The 13,908-nt window shown below is 43.3% G+C and overlaps 11 non-coding genes across 11 annotated transcripts; all 11 read right to left on the bottom strand.

The window, feature by feature from the left end:
* Positions 1-2,657: 2,657 nt before the first annotated feature.
* Positions 2,658-2,730, bottom strand: TRNAT-UGU. Its single transcript has one exon. It is a non-coding gene; the product is annotated as a tRNA-Thr (tRNA).
* Positions 2,731-3,625: 895 nt separating this feature from the next.
* Positions 3,626-3,699, bottom strand: TRNAI-AAU. Its single transcript has one exon. It is a non-coding gene; the product is annotated as a tRNA-Ile (tRNA).
* A 520-nt stretch (positions 3,700-4,219) lies between these two features.
* Positions 4,220-4,292, bottom strand: TRNAT-UGU. The gene has a single exon. It is a non-coding gene; the product is annotated as a tRNA-Thr (tRNA).
* An 896-nt stretch (positions 4,293-5,188) lies between these two features.
* Positions 5,189-5,262, bottom strand: TRNAI-AAU. Its single transcript has one exon. It is a non-coding gene; the product is annotated as a tRNA-Ile (tRNA).
* Positions 5,263-6,767: 1,505 nt separating this feature from the next.
* Positions 6,768-6,839, bottom strand: TRNAT-UGU. The gene has a single exon. It is a non-coding gene; the product is annotated as a tRNA-Thr (tRNA).
* A 1,873-nt stretch (positions 6,840-8,712) lies between these two features.
* Positions 8,713-8,785, bottom strand: TRNAT-UGU. Its single transcript has one exon. It is a non-coding gene; the product is annotated as a tRNA-Thr (tRNA).
* An 890-nt stretch (positions 8,786-9,675) lies between these two features.
* TRNAI-AAU lies at positions 9,676-9,749 on the bottom strand. Its single transcript has one exon. It is a non-coding gene; the product is annotated as a tRNA-Ile (tRNA).
* A 519-nt stretch (positions 9,750-10,268) lies between these two features.
* On the bottom strand, positions 10,269-10,341 carry TRNAT-UGU. Its single transcript has one exon. It is a non-coding gene; the product is annotated as a tRNA-Thr (tRNA).
* Positions 10,342-11,286: 945 nt separating this feature from the next.
* On the bottom strand, positions 11,287-11,360 carry TRNAI-AAU. The gene has a single exon. It is a non-coding gene; the product is annotated as a tRNA-Ile (tRNA).
* A 520-nt stretch (positions 11,361-11,880) lies between these two features.
* Positions 11,881-11,953, bottom strand: TRNAT-UGU. Its single transcript has one exon. It is a non-coding gene; the product is annotated as a tRNA-Thr (tRNA).
* A 908-nt stretch (positions 11,954-12,861) lies between these two features.
* Positions 12,862-12,934, bottom strand: TRNAT-UGU. Its single transcript has one exon. It is a non-coding gene; the product is annotated as a tRNA-Thr (tRNA).
* Between the last annotated feature and the right edge of the window lie 974 nt (positions 12,935-13,908).

The raw sequence follows: 13,908 nt of genomic DNA, 5'->3' as shown, positions 1-13,908 counted from the left end.
TGGGTATTTGCATATTAGCATGCCAAAACACTAAGAAGCTATAAAGTTTTAAATAAACCCAACAGATATCTTAGTCCTGTTAGGTATCTGACACCCTCCTACATCCAAAACATAACCGGTGTGCTACAAAACACTTTCCGTGAGTACCGGCCAAAAGAAATGAACAGTATAGGAAATAGTTTGGTTCATATAAGTGTTTGATATATCCCTAAATTGCCACTTCAGTATACCAGATGTATACCTTAGGTATATCTTAGATATATCTTGATATCTTACAACTCATTCACCCAAAACATAATATTTAGAGTTCAAAACACTTTCCGTAGTTACAGGCCCATAAAAATAAGCAATGTAAAAAGTCAGCAAATGTTCAACAATATGTTTGATATATCCCCGAGTTATAAAGCATACTGATATGAGACCATGCCCAACTCTCGAAGTATGTTATTACTTCAATTCAAGTGTCGTTAAACACTACAAAACATAACAGGTATGCTACAAAATACTTTCCGTAAATACCGGCCAAAAGAAATGAACAGTATAGGAATTAGTTTTGTTCGTATAAATGTTTGATTTGTCCCTAAATGCCATGTATAGAATACACATTTGACATAGACAAACAATGAAGTAATGCACCACTTCAGTATACCCAAAGTGTACCTTAGATATATCTAAGTATATCTTGGTGTCTTACAACTCATTCACCCAAAACATAATATTTAGAGTTCAAAACACTTTCCGTAATTACAGGCCCATGAAGATAAGCACTGTAAAAAGTCAGCAAGTGTTCAAAAACATGTTTGATGCATCCCCGAGTTATAAAGCATACTGATATGAAACCATGCCCAACTCTCGAAGTATGATATTACTTCAATTCAAGTGTCGTTAAACACTAAACACACTTCCTAACATCTAAACATAAATGAACAACAATGTCACCACTTAAAGTATAATAAGCACAAAAATGTCCATATCACATTAGTCTGTGGGTTATTTAAATCACATAAGTTCAGACCAGATGAATATATCCAGAACGCTTCCAAGTAGATGTCGCTGTCTTCCAAATGCAACAAACAAAATGTTCCACTCAACAGTCACGATCCCAAATGTCCCCAAAAGTAGGTATCCCGCTCATGAAGGTTGATATTTAATGTAAAATAGCACCACAACAGTTCAATGTTCCCCGATATCCAAAACTAGCAATTCTTTGAGTAATTGCCCTCACTCACGACGGATAAACCATATAACCATACATCCGGATAGAAGGAAGTCAAGAGCCGAGGGTCGGTATGGCCGTATTTCAAATAAACAGCCAACGACAATCCAACGTTCCTCAATTCAAACGCTGATGTACAAAACACTGCTTACACTTACGGAATGACCGCAAAAATGTGGCTTCACCCAAAATGGCGCTCGACAGGCCCACAGCTATGCCTCCTTCTTTTGAACTCACTCGTACCCAAATAAGTGAACTAGATCGAATGTGTGCTACCAGCTCACTGTATGTAAATCATCAAGTGAGCCAAAGTAGCAAAAAAACTCAAAAAGTTATCACCATAAATCATCAGCCAAGACCAGGCTGAGAAACGACTCCACTGCTCAGTCCCCCAGCACAGAGTGAAAATACAGCACATACCAAGTCCTATGCACGAGGGTTTGCACGGTCCAAACCAAGTAGAAAGCACCAAATAGACCAGCAAGGCAGCACAGAGTTCAATAAATTTATTAAATACTTGTGTCAATAACAGACTAGTTTCGGCAAACAGCCTTCTTCAGTGTAACACAATATAGTCAAGTTCCATTTTAATCATCATTTAAATACTTATCCAGAGCCAATCAAAATTATTTGCTCATGAATATTCATAAATTTAAAACATCTTAATTTTTTCATACAAAAATGCAGTGGGTAATTTCAAGAAGTCACTTTCTGAATCACTAGAAAGAGCTTGCAGCTTTTGCAATAAGTAAATAAGAACGCTAGAAACAGGGGAGAAAATTTCTTTGAGTGCAGGACGAAAATCTAGTGACTAAAACTCATCTGACTACAGGTGTTGGGGCAGCTTTTTCCAGCAAGAAGTCATAAGACTCAAACTCATGTCCTTTAGCCTGTAAGGCCAACACCTTAACCCCTGCACTAGGAAGCCTGAAGGTGGCAGCACTCACCCCAGCTTCCTTCAAGCAAGAATTTCTTCATCTGTCTTTCCTTTTTTTTTTTTCTTCACCTGTTAACAGATGACGGATACTGTCTGTCAAAGGTTTGACTACTAAACTCTCCACTGAGAATGCTGATTGGAATTACATTCAGTTCTATGAACCTGTGACTTAAATTCCTTCATGATGCTCTGTTTCTTTCGACCAGGAAGGTGATGCTTTCAGATTTCCGAGAAAGTTACTCAAAGCTTTGGCAGTATGCAAGGATCCGGACTGGAAAACAATTAAGTGTCAAGTCTGAAATAGAGCTGCTGACAAAAGTCTACCAAGATGCTACACTGTCTGTGGAGCTGATCGGCAAGCAATTGCAAGAGGCTGAGCAGCAAAAGTGCTATACTTCACTGTGAGTAGAATTGAGATAGCACATACTACCTTCCGAATGCTGCATCCAGAAAACAGTCTCTAAAAGCACCTGCCCTTCAGCACATAGGAGGAAAAGAAACCATAGGTGCTGATGAGATTTGAACTCATGACCCCTGGTTTACAAGACCAGTGCTCTAACCCCTGAGCTACAAAGCCAGACAAGCTTATCTTCTGATGTCACTTTTTTAAACATATTTGCTCATTTTTGTTCTTTGCCTTTCAGAAGGGTGACACAATCTGCTATTTTCAGCTCTTTCATCACACCCAGCCACACAACTGCATGCATCTGCAGAGTCCTTTGCATGCGATATGGGATATAGTTTTCAAGAAGTCACTTTCTGAATCACTAGAAAGAGCTTGCAGCTTTTGCAATAAGTAAATAAGAACGCTAGAAACAGGGGAGAAAATTTCTTTGAGTGCAGGACGAAAATCTAGTGACTAAAACTCATCTGACTACAGGTGTTAGGGCAGCTGAAACTCATGACCTTTAGTCTGTAAAACCAACACCTTAACCACTGCACTAGGAAGCCTGAAGGTGGCAGCACTCACCCCAGCTTCCTTCAAGCAAGAATTTCTTCATCTGTCATTCCTTTTTTTTTTTCTTCACCTGTTAACAGAGTAACTGAATTGGCTGTTTTTGCTTCCGTCTTCTGCAATGCATTCCAAAAATCAAAGGGTAGGTATGACCGTGGGGGGACAGTTTGTGACGAGGCCAGAGTTGCCGATCAATCTGCATGTTCTTAAGAGGTAAAGCAGAGCAGCTGAAGAAACTTACCCAGACGTCAGGACAGAAGACAGCACTTGAAATTGAGTACGAATGGAAGTCAGGAGTGAAAACGGTCATTCCAGAGCTGCAAGGCAGAGGTCAGACCCTTAAGCCGAGCTGCTTTAAAACATGAGGCCGACAGGCAGAGCTTCAGAGGGCTGTGGACCGGAGGTCAGGCTTTGACCGTGAGATACAGGTCGAACCTGGCTGGCCCTGTCTGACTGTCACTGTGAGCCACAAGTCATAGCACTAATTGTCTGCACATTGCCCCACTAAAAGGGTAGCTGGCCCGTACGGGGATCGAACCCGCGACCTTGGCGTTATTAGCACCACACTCTAACCAACTGAGCTAACCGGCCATGTTTCTTAGTAAGGCCGCTCAAACTCCATCAGCATGGGAACTGATGTCATGACTCAGCTCAACAAGAGCTGCTGCACCAATACTCCTTGACAGATGACGGATACTGTCTGTCAAAGGTTTGACTACTAAACTCTCCACTGAGAATGCTGATTGGAATTACATTCAGTTCTATGAACCTGTGACTTAAATTCCTTCATGATGCTCTGTTTCTTTCGACCAGGAAGGTGATGCTTTCAGATTTCCGAGAAAGTTACTCAAAGCTTTGGCAGTATGCAAGGATCCGGACTGGAAAACAATTAAGTGTCAAGTCTGAAATAGAGCTGCTGACAAAAGTCTACCAAGATGCTACACTGTCTGTGGAGCTGATCGGCAAGCAATTGCAAGAGGCTGAGCAGCAAAAGTGCTATACTTCACTGTGAGTAGAATTGAGATAGCACATACTACCTTCCGAATGCTGCATCCAGAAAACAGTCTCTAAAAGCACCTGCCCTTCAGCACATAGGAGGAAAAGAAACTATAGGCGCTGATGAGATTTGAACTCATGACCCCTGGTTTACAGGACCAGTGCTCTAACCCCTGAGCTACAGAGCCAGACATGCTTATCTTCTGATGTCACTTTTTTAAACATATTTGCTCATTTTTGTTCTTTGCCTTTCAGAAGGGTGACACAATCTGCTATTTTCAGCTCTTTCATCACACCCAGCCACACAACTGCATGCATCTGCAGAGTCCTTTGCATGCGATATGGGATATAGTTTTCAAGAAGTCACTTTCTGAATCACTAGAAAGAGCTTGCAGCTTTTGCAATAAGTAAATAAGAACGCTAGAAACAGGGGAGAAAATTTCTTTGAGTGCAGGACGAAAATCTAGTGACTAAAACTCATCTGACTACAGGTGTTAGGGCAGCTGAAACTCATGACCTTTAGTCTGTAAAACCAACACCTTAACCACTGCACTAGGAAGCCTGAAGGTGGCAGCAGTCACCCCAGCTTCCTTCAAGCAAGAATTTCTTCATCTGTCATTCCTTTTTTTTTTTTCTTCACCTGTTAACAGAGTAACTGAATTGGCTGTTTTTGCTTCCGTCTTCTGCAATGCATTCCAAAAATCAAAGGGTAGGTATGACCGTGGGGGGACAGTTTGTGACGAGGCCAGAGTCGCCGATCAATCTGCATGTTCTTAAGAGGTAAAGCAGAGCAGCTGAAGAAACTTACCCAGACGTCAGGACAGAAGACAGCACTTGAAATTGAGTACGAATGGAAGTCAGGAGTGAAAACGGTCATTCCAGAGCTGCAAGGCAGAGGTCAGACCCTTAAGCCGAGCTGCTTTAAAACATGAGGCCGACAGGCAGAGCTTCAGAGGGCTGTGGACCGGAGGTCAGGCTTTGACCGTGAGATACAGGTCGAACCTGGCTGGCCCTGTCTGACTGTCACTGTGAGCCACAAGTCATAGCACTAATTGTCTGCACATTGCCCCACTAAAAGGGTAGCTGGCCCGTATGGGGATCGAACCCACGACCTTGGCATTATTAGCACCACACTCTAACCAACTGAGCTAACCGGCCATGTTTCTTAGTAAGGCCGCTCAAACTCCATCAGCATGGGAACTGATGTCATGACTCAGCTCAACAAGAGCTGCTGCACCAATACTCCTTGACAGATGACGGATACTGTCTGTCAAAGGTTTGACTACTAAACTCTCCACTGAGAATGCTGATTGGAATTACATTCAGTTCTATGAACCTGTGACTTAAATTCCTTCATGATGCTCTGTTTCTTTCGACCAGGAAGGTGATGCTTTCAGATTTCGAGAAAGTTACTCAAAGCTTTGGCAGTATGCAAGGATCCGGACTGGAAAACAATTAAGTGTCAAGTCTGAAATAGAGCTGCTGTCAAAAGTCTACCAAGATGCTACACTGTCTGTGGAGCTGATCGGCAAGCAATTGCAAGAGGCTGAGCAGCAAAAGTGCTATACTTCACTGTGAGTAGAATTGAGATAGCACATACTACCTTCCGAATGCTGCATCCAGAAAACAGTCTCTAAAAGCACTTGCCCTTCAGCACATAGGAGGAAAAGAAACCATAGGCCCTGATGAGATTTGAACTCATGACCCCAGGTTTACAGGACCAGTGCTGTAACCCCTGAACTACAGAGCCAGACATGCTTATTTTCTGATGTCACTTTTTTAAACATATTTGCTCATTTTTTGTTCTTTGCCTTTCAGAAGGGTGATACAATCTGCTATTTTCAGCTCTTTCATTACACCCAGCCGCACAACTGCATGCACCTGCAGAGTCCTTTGCATGCGATATGGGATATAGTTTTCAAGAAGTCACTTTCTGAATCACTAGAAAGAGCTTGCAGCTTTTGCAATAAGTAAATAAGAACGCTAGAAACAGGGGAGAAAATTTCTTTGAGTGCAGGACGAAAATCTAGTGACTAAAACTCATCTGACTACAGGTGTTGGGGCAGCTTTTTCCAGCAAGAAGTCATAAGACTCAAACTCATGTCCTTTAGCCTGTAAGGCCAACACCTTAACCCCTGCACTAGGAAGCCTGAAGGTGGCAGCACTCACCCCAGCTTCCTTCAAGCAAGAATTTCTTCATCTGTCTTTCCTTTTTTTTTTTTCTTCACCTGTTAACAGATGACGGATACTGTCTGTCAAAGGTTTGACTACTAAACTCTCCACTGAGAATGCTGATTGGAATTACATTCAGTTCTATGAACCTGTGACTTAAATTCCTTCATGATGCTCTGTTTCTTTCGACCAGGAAGGTGATGCTTTCAGATTTCCGAGAAAGTTACTCAAAGCTTTGGCAGTATGCAAGGATCCGGACTGGAAAACAATTAAGTGGCAAATCTGAAATAGAGCTGCTGTCAAAAGTCTACCAAGATGCTACACTGTCTGTGGAGCTGATCGGCAAGCAATTGCAAGAGGCTGAGCAGCAAAAGTGCTATACTTCACTGTGAGTAGAATTGAGATAGCACATACTACCTTCCGAATGCTGCATCCAGAAAACAGTCTCTAAAAGCACCTGCCCTTCAGCACATAGGAGGAAAAGAAACCATAGGCCCTGATGAGATTTGAACTCATGACCCCGGTTTACAGGACCAGTGCTGTAACCCCTGAGCTACAGAGCCAGACATGCTTATTTTCTGATGTCACTTTTTTAAACATATTTGCTCATTTTTTCTTCTTTGCCTTTCAGAAGGGTGATACAATCTGCTATTTTCAGCTCTTTCATTACACCCAGCCGCACAACTGCATGCACCTGCAGAGTCCTTTGCATGCGATATGGGATATAGTTTTCAAGAAGTCACTTTCTGAATCACTAAAAAGAGCTTGCAGCTTTTGCAATAAGTAAATAAGAACGCTAGAAACAGGGGAGAAAATTTCTTTGAGTGCAGGACGAAAATCTAGTGACTAAAACTCATCTGACTACAGGTGTTGGGGCAGCTTTTTCCAGCAAGAAGTCATAAGACTCAAACTCATGTCCTTTAGCCTGTAAGGCCAACACCTTAACCCCTGCACTAGGAAGCCTGAAGGTGGCAACACTCACCCCAGCTTCCTTCAAGCAAGAATTTCTTCATCTGTCTTTCCTTTTTTTTTTTTCTTCACCTGTTAACAGATGACGGATACTGTCTGTCAAAGGTTTGACTACTAAACTCTCCACTGAGAATGCTGATTGGAATTACATTCAGTTCTATGAACCTGTGACTTAAATTCCTTCATGATGCTCTGTTTCTTTCGACCAGGAAGGTGATGCTTTCAGATTTCCGAGAAAGTTACTCAAAGCTTTGGCAGTATGCAAGGATCCGGACTGGAAAACAATTAAGTGTCAAGTCTGAAATAGAGCTGCTGACAAAAGTCTACCAAGATGCTACACTGTCTGTGGAGCTGATCGGCAAGCAATTGCAAGAGGCTGAGCAGCAAAAGTGCTATACTTCACTGTGAGTAGAATTGAGATAGCACATACTACCTTCCGAATGCTGCATCCAGAAAACAGTCTCTAAAAGCACCTGCCCTTCAGCACATAGGAGGAAAAGAAACCATAGGCACTGATGAGACTTGAACTCATGACCCTTGGTTTACAAGACCAGTGCTCTAACCCCTGAGCTACCGAGCCAGACTTGCTTATCTTCTGATGTCACTTTTTTAAACATATTTGCTCATTTTTGTTCTTTGCCTTTCAGAAGGGTGACACAATCTGCTATTTTCAGCTCTTTCATCACACCCAGCCACACAACTGCATGCATCTGCAGAGTCCTTTGCATGCGATATAGGATATAGTTTTCAAGAAGTCACTTTCTGAATCACTAGAAAGAGCTTGCAGCTTTTGCAATAAGTAAATAAGAACGCTAGAAACAGGGGAGAAAATTTCTTTGAGTGCAGGACGAAAATCTAGTGACTAAAACTCATCTGACTACAGGAGTTAGGGCAGCTGAAACTCATGACCTTTAGCCTGTAAAACCAACACCTTAACCACTGCACTAGGAAGCCTGAAGGTGGCAGCACTCACCCCAGCTTCCTTCAAGCAAGAATTTCTTCATCTGTCTTTCCTTTTTTTTTTTTCTTCACCTGTTAACAGATGACGGATACTGTCTGTCAAAGGTTTGACTACTAAACTCTCCACTGAGAATGCTGATTGGAATTACATTCAGTTCTATGAACCTGTGACTTAAATTCCTTCATGATGCTCTGTTTCTTTCGACCAGGAAGGTGATGCTTTCAGATTTCCGAGAAAGTTACTCAAAGCTTCGGCAGTATGCAAGGATCCGGACTGGAACACAATTAAGTGTCAAGTCTGAAATAGAGCTGCTGACAAAAGTCTACCAAGATGCTACACTGTCTGTGGAGCTGATCGGCGAGCAATTGCAAGAGGCTGAGCAGCAAAAGTGCTATACTTCACTGTGAGTAGAACTGAGATAGCACATACTACCTTCCGAATGCCACACCCAGAAAACAGTGTCTAAAAGCACCTGCCCTTCAGCACATAGGAGGAAAAGAAACCATAGGCCCTGAAGAGATTTGAACTCATGACCCCTGGTTTACAGGACCAGTGCTCTAACCCCTGAGCTACAGAGCCAGACATGCTTATCGTCTGATGTCACTTTTTAAAACATATTTGCTCATTTTTTGTTCTTTGCCTTTCAGAAGGGTGATACAATCTGCTATTTTCAGCTCTTTCATCACACCCAGCCGCACAACTGCATGCACCTGCAGAGTCCTTTGCATGCGATATGGGATATAGTTTTCAAGAAGTCACTTTCTGAATCACTAGAAAGAGCTTGCAGCTTTTGCAATAAGTAAATAAGAACGCTAGAAACGGGAGAAAATTTCTTTGAGTGCAGGACGAAAATCTAATGACTAAAACTCATCTGACTACAGGTGTTAGGGCAGCTGAAACTCATGACCTTTAGCCTGTAAAACCAACACCTTAACCACTGCACTAGGAAGCCTGAAGGTGGCAGCACTCACCCCAGCTTCCTTCAAGCAAGAATTTCTTCATCTGTCATTCATTTTTTTTCTTCACCTGTTAACAGAGTAACTGAATTGGCTGTTTTTGCTTCCGTCTTCTGCAATGCATTCCAGAAAACAAAGGGTAGGTATGACCGTGGGGGGACAGTTTGTGACGAGGCCAGAGTCGCCGATCAATCTGCATGTTCTTAAGAGGTAAAGCAGAGCAGCTGAAGAAACTTACCCAGACGTCAGGACAGAAGACAGCACTTGAAATGAGTACGAATGGAAGTCAGGAGTGAAAACGGTCATTCCAGAGCTGCAAGGCAGAGGTCAGACCCTTAAGCCGAGCTGCTTTAAAACATGAGGCCTACAGGCAGAGCTTCAGAGGGCTGTGGACCGGAGGTCAGGCTTTGACCGTGAGATACAGGTCGAACCTGGCTGGCCCTGTCTGACTGTCACTGTGAGCCACAAGTCATAGCACTAATTGTCTGCACATTGCCCCACTAAAGGGGTAGCTGTCCCGTACAGGGATCGAACCCGTTACCTTGGCGTTATTAGCACCACACTCTAACCAACTGAGCTAACCGGCCATGTGTCTTAGTGTGGTCACTCAAACTCCATCAGCATGGGAACTGATGTCATGACTCAGCTCAACAAGAGCTGCTGCACCAATACTCCTTGACAGATGACGGATACTGTCTGTCAAAGGTTTGACTACTAAACTCTCCACTGAGAATGCTGATTGGAATTACATTCAGTTCTATGAACCTGTGACTTAAATTCCTTCATGATGCTCTGTTTCTTTCGACCAGGAAGGTGATGCTTTCAGATTTCCGAGAAAGTTATTCAAAGCTTTGGCAGTATGCAAGGATCCGGACTGGAAACAATTAAGTGTCAAGTCTGAAATAGAGCTGCTGACAAAAGTCTACCAAGATGCTACACTGTCTGTGGAGCTGATCGGCAAGCAATTGCAAGAGGCTGAGCAGCAAAAGTGCTATACTTCACTGTGAGTAGAATTGAGATAGCACATACTACCTTCCGAATGCTGCATCCAGAAAACAGTCTCTAAAAGCACCTGCCCTTCAGCACATAGGAGGAAAAGAAACCATAGGCCCTGATGAGATTTGAACTCATGACCCCTGGTTTACAAGACCAGTACTCTAACCCCTGAGCTACAGAGCCAGACATGCTTATCTTCTGATGTCACTTTTTTAAACATATTTGCTCATTTTTGTTCTTTGCCTTTCAGAAGGGTGACACAATCTGCTATTTTCAGCTCTTTCATCACACCCAGCCGCACAACTGCATGCATCTGCAGAGTCCTTTGCATGCGATATGGGATATAGTTTTCAAGAAGTCACTTTCTGAATCACTAGAAAGAGCTTGCAGCTTTTGCAATAAGTAAATAAGAACGCTAGAAACAGGGGAGAAAATTTCTTTGAGTGCAGGACGAAAATCTAGTGACTAAAACTCATCTGACTACAGGTGTTAGGGCAGCTGAAACACACCTGAAACACACCCCTCTTTCCAGCAAGAACTCATAGGACTCAAACTCATGACCTTTAGTCTGTAAAACCAGCACCTTAACCACTGCACTAGGAAGCCTGAAGGTGGCAGCAGTCACCCCAGCTTCCTTCAAGCAAGAATTTCTTCATCTGTCATTCCTTTTTTTTTTTTCTTCACCTGTTAACAGAGTAACTGAATTGGCTGTTTTTGCTTCCGTCTTCTGCAATGCATTCCAAAAATCAAAGGGTAGGTATGACCGTGGGGGGACAGTTTGTGACGAGGCCAGAGTCGCCGATCAATCTGCATGTTCTTAAGAGGTAAAGCAGAGCAGCTGAAGAAACTTACCCAGACGTCAGGACAGAAGACAGCACTTGAAATTGAGTACGAATGGAAGTCAGGAGTGAAAACGGTCATTCCAGAGCTGCAAGGCAGAGGTCAGACCCTTAAGCCGAGCTGCTTTAAAACATGAGGCCGACAGGCAGAGCTTCAGAGTGCTGTGGACCGGAGGTCAGGCTTTGACCGTGAGATACAGGTCGAACCTGGCTGGCCCTGTCTGACTGTCACTGTGAGCCACAAGTCATAGCACTAATTGTCTGCACATTGCCCCACTAAAAGGGTAGCTGGCCCATACGGGGATCGAACCCGCGACCTTGGCGTTATTAGCACCACGCTTTAACCAACTGAGCTAACCAGCCATGTTTCTTAGTAAGTCCGCTCAAACTCCATCAGCATGGGAACTGATGTCATGACTCAGCTCAACAAGAGCTGCTGCACCAATACTCCTTGACAGATGACGGATACTGTCTGTCAAAGGTTTGACTACTAAACTCTCCACTGAGAATGCTGATTGGAATTACATTCAGTTCTATGAACCTGTGACTTAAATTCCTTCATGATGCTCTGTTTCTTTCGACCAGGAAGGTGATGCTTTCAGATTTCCGAGAAAGTTACTCAAAGCTTTGGCAGTATGCAAGGATCCGGACTGGAAAACAATTAAGTGTCAAGTCTGAAATAGAGCTGCTGACAAAAGTCTACCAAGATGCTACACTGTCTGTGGAGCTGATCGGCAAGCAATTGCAAGAGGCTGAGCAGCAAAAGTGCTATACTTCACTGTGAGTAGAATTGAGATAGCACATACTACCTTCCGAATGCTGCATCCAGAAAACAGTCTCTAAAAGCACCTGCCCTTCAGCACATAGGAGGAAAAGAAACCATAGGCACTGATGAGATTTGAACTCATGACCCTTGGTTTACAAGACCAGTGCTCTAACCCCTGAGCTACAGAGCCAGACTTGCTTATCTTCTGATGTCACTTTTTTAAACATATTTGCTCATTTTTGTTCTTTGCCTTTCAGAAGGGTGACACAATCTGCTATTTTCAGCTCTTTCATTACACCCAGCCGCACAACTGCATGCACCTGCAGAGTCCTTTGCATGCGATATGGGATATAGTTTTCAAGAAGTCACTTTCTGAATCACTAGAAAGAGCTTGCAGCTTTTGCAATAAGTAAATAAGAACGCTAGAAACAGGGGAGAAAATTTCTTTGAGTGCAGGACGAAAATCTAGTGACTAAAACTCATCTGACTACAGGTGTTGGGGCAGCTTTTTCCAGCAAGAAGTCATAAGACTCAAACTCATGTCCTTTAGCCTGTAAGGCCAACACCTTAACCCCTGCACTAGGAAGCCTGAAGGTGGCAGCACTCACCCCAGCTTCCTTCAAGCAAGAATTTCTTCATCTGTCTTTCCTTTTTTTTCTTCACCTGTTAACAGATGACGGATACTGTCTGTCAAAGGTTTGACTACTAAACTCTCCACTGAGAATGCTGATTGGAATTACATTCAGTTCTATGAACCTGTGACTTAAATTCCTTCATGATGCTCTGTTTCTTTCGACCAGGAAGGTGATGCTTTCAGATTTCCGAGAAAGTTACTCAAAGCTTTGGCAGTATGCAAGGATCCGGACTGGAAAACAATTAAGTGTCAAGTCTGAAATAGAGCTGCTGACAAAAGTCTACCAAGATGCTACACTGTCTGTGGAGCTGATCGGCAAGCAATTGCAAGAGGCTGAGCAGCAAAAGTGCTATACTTCACTGTGAGTAGAATTGAGATAGCACATACTACCTTCCGAATGCTGCATCCAGAAAACAGTCTCTAAAAGCACCTGCCCTTCAGCACATAGGAGGAAAAGAAACCATAGGCACTGATGAGATTTGAACTCATGACCCCTGGTTTACAAGACCAGTGCTCTAACCCCTGAGCTACCGAGCCAGACTTGCTTATCTTCTGATGTCACTTTTTTAAACATATTTGCTCATTTTTGTTCTTTGCCTTTCAGAAGGGTGACACAATCTGCTATTTTCAGCTCTTTCATCACACCCAGCCACACAACTGCATGCATCTGCAGAGTCCTTTGCATGCGATATAGGATATAGTTTTCAAGAAGTCACTTTCTGAATCACTAGAAAGAGCTTGCAGCTTTTGCAATAAGTAAATAAGAACGCTAGAAACGGGAGAAAATTTCTTTGAGTGCAGGACGAAAATCTAATGACTAAAACTCATCTGACTACAGGTGTTAGGGCAGCTGAAACTCATGACCTTTAGCCTGTAAAACCAACACCTTAACCACTGCACTAGGAAGCCTGAAGGTGGCAGCAGTCACCCCAGCTTCCTTCAAGCAAGAATTTCTTCATCTGTCATTCCTTTTTTTTTTTCTTCACCTGTTAACAGAGTAACTGAATTGGCTGTTTTTGCTTCCGTCTTCTGCAATGCATTCCAAAAATCAAAGGGTAGGTATGACCGTGGGGGGACAGTTTGTGACGAGGCCAGAGTCGCCGATCAATCTGCATGTTCTTAAGAGGTAAAGCAGAGCAGCTGAAGAAACTTACCCAGACGTCAGGACAGAAGACAGCACTTGAAATTGAGTACGAATGGAAGTCAGGAGTGAAAACGGTCATTCCAGAGCTGCAAGGCAGAGGTCAGACCCTTAAGCCGAGCTGCTTTAAAACATGAGGCCTACAGGCAGAGCTTCAGAAGGCTGTGGACCGGAGGTCAGGCTTTGACCGTGAGATACAGGTCGAACCTGGCTGGCCCTGTCTGACTGTCACTGTGAGCCACAAGTCATAGCACTAATTGTCTGCACATTGCCCCACTAAAGGGGTAGCTGTCCCGTACAGGGATCGAACATGTTACCTTGGCGTTATTAGCACCACACTCTAACCAACTGAGCTAACCGGCCATGTGTC

The sequence above is a fragment of the Protopterus annectens genome, unplaced genomic scaffold, assembly GCF_019279795.1.
Source record: "Protopterus annectens isolate FY-2018-M unplaced genomic scaffold, PAN1.0 ctg61982_obj.part0, whole genome shotgun sequence".
Lineage (NCBI taxonomy): Eukaryota > Metazoa > Chordata > Ceratodontiformes > Protopteridae > Protopterus > Protopterus annectens.
The sequence above is the reverse complement of the archived record's forward strand: the minus strand, read 5'-3'. Positions and strand labels throughout refer to the sequence as shown.